The 2500-nt window shown below is 32.8% G+C and overlaps 1 non-coding gene across 1 annotated transcript in view; it reads left to right on the top strand.

Annotated features, from left to right (window-relative positions):
- Positions 1 to 1189: 1189 nt before the first annotated feature.
- LOC113817100 (uncharacterized) overlaps positions 1190 to 2500 on the top strand; it is an 11283-nt gene continuing 9972 nt past the window's right edge. The window contains exon 1 of the transcript XR_011399556.1: positions 1190 to 1274. This is a non-coding gene — a transcript (uncharacterized protein). The remainder of the gene's footprint in view (positions 1275 to 2500) is intronic.

Here is a 2500-nt window from a genome sequence, read left to right as displayed (position 1 = left end):
TCTATCTATCTATCTATCTATCCATCCATCCATCTATCTATCTATCTATCTATCTATCTATCTATCTATCTATCTATCTATCTATCTATCTATCTATCTATCTATCTATCTATCTATATCCCTTGGTTAGACAGAATAGTGGCTTCGACCTGCACGCAGGTATGCTAAGTGTTGGTAATAAAATTTGTATTTTCCCGGATATTGAAGGTTGTAAGATTGAGACTGACTCGATCCCATCTCATGTTATTTTGATTAAATACATTGTATAATTATAATATATAATTAGTAGGAAAAGGTACGGTGTTAAATTAAAGTTAACCTTAGACTTTAATTAATATTCCATTATTGCCAAGATTTACATAATGGTATGCCACTCTTTTATCATTATTTGTAATAGATTAAAAGGTTATCGTTTAGAAATGTTTCTATAACCGTTGTAACTTACGTAAACACAGTCAATAGAGGAATGAACTGATTCCACACCACGAGCCTTAAAAAAGTTGTCATGCTACCCATATGTGTATATGTATATATTTATTTATAAATATAACTATATATGTATACAAACCTATTTATACACATTTATATACATGAACACACACACACACAAAACATACACACACACACATATATATGTATGTATAGATGTATATGTACACATATATGTTTAAAGGGAAACATGTAGTTAATGAACAAGATTTTTAAAAGTCGTTGTTTTTGTGTGTTTGTAGGAAGAGGTACTTGATAATTTCTTGTGCGTAAAGAGTGCACCTAAAATTAGTTGTAGACCTATTTTTTTATCGTTATGTTAGTGTATATGATATAATACCACAGGAATATTTTACTTTTTGGTAGATTAGATCCTAAATAATTCGTAGTTAATACATGTATAAATTTACCATGTACACACATACACACACACACACAAACACAAACATTCACAAACACACACACACACACACACACACACACACACACACACACACACACACAAACATATACAAACACATGAACAAACATTCACAAACACACACACACACACACACACACAGGACACATAAACGAACAATGACACACACACACACACACACAGGAACGAAATACGCAGAAGGATGAATTATATTGCTTCTGCAAATGGAACACAAAGTCCACATATAAAGTAATGCTGAAGGTCGCCCAGCCAGTTACCATCGTGCCCTGGTTGAGGAAGGTTGGTGTCGCTCTCCCTGGGCATGCGTGTACAACTGGGGCATAAAGTTGATCTTGCAATGTAGGTTAGTTCTGTTCTCACTTTTATTGTTACGTGTGAAGTTGTAGTGATTTTGATCTTTTTAATCTAGTGATGCAGAATCATATTTTAATGCGAGTTCATTTTGGTTATTTCGTGTTTATATTTTGATATATTTCTTGAGTAGGTGATTCGTGTATCGTAATTGGCCTAAATAAAGAATCAAATTAATCAAAGTAAATCATAAGCATTGAATTGAAACCTCATTTTTATTTACGTTGCTTATCTGTGATGGAAATAACCTATATAGTAAGGAAATATAAAAAAAGAGGTAAATAAAGGAAAAACGGCAACGTAAAAGAATTGAGTGAAAGTTACGTAAGGGAGAAGGCACATGGGAGTCGGTGGGGGGGGGGGGTAGGAGGGATGGAGGAAGGAAGGCGGGGTGGGCAGTCTGCACAAATATCTTCCATTTCTATTAATCTTGTTAAACCTTATCTTTTCTTTCTCTCTCTCACTTTTTTTCTCTCTCTTGTCTCTGTTTAAAGTCCACAATTTATATTTTTGTAAAATCTTATCTTTTTTCTCTCTCTTGCCTCTGTTTATAGTCCACGATTTATATTCATCTTGTTAAACCTTCTCTTCTTTTTTTTCTCTCTCTCTATCACTTTTTTTCTCGCTCTTGTCTCTGTTTAAAGTCCATAATTTATATTTTTGTAAAACCTTATCTTCTTTTTTCTCTCTGTCTTGTCTCTGTTTAATTAAAGTCCACGATTTATATTCATCTCGTTAAACCTTCTCTTCTTTTTTCTCTCTCTTTATCACTTATTTCTCGCTCTTGTCTCTGTTTAAAGTCCACAATTTATATTTTTTGTAAAACCTTATCTTCTCTTTTCTCCCTTTGTCTCTGTTTAAAGTCCACGATTTATATTCATCTTGTTAAACCTTCTCTTCTTTTTTCTCTCTCTTTATCACTTATTTCCGCACCTGTCTCTGTTTAAAGTCCACAATTTATATTTTTTGTAAAACCTTATCTTCTTTTTTCTCTCTCTCTTGTCTCTGTTTAAAGTCCACGATTTATATTCATCTTGTTAAACCTTCTCTTCTTTTTTTTCTCTCTCTATCACTTATTTCCGCTCTTGTGTCTGTTTAAAGTCCACAATTTATATTTTTTTGTAGAACCTTATCTTCTTTTTCCTCTCTCTCTCTTGTCTCTATTTAAAGTCCACGATTTATATCCATCTCGTTAAACCTTCTCTTCTTTTTTTTCTC

The sequence above is a fragment of the Penaeus vannamei genome, chromosome 24 (assembly GCF_042767895.1).
Source record: "Penaeus vannamei isolate JL-2024 chromosome 24, ASM4276789v1, whole genome shotgun sequence".
Taxonomy (NCBI): domain Eukaryota; kingdom Metazoa; phylum Arthropoda; class Malacostraca; order Decapoda; family Penaeidae; genus Penaeus; species Penaeus vannamei.
This window is presented reverse-complemented; position numbering and strand designations above follow the sequence as displayed.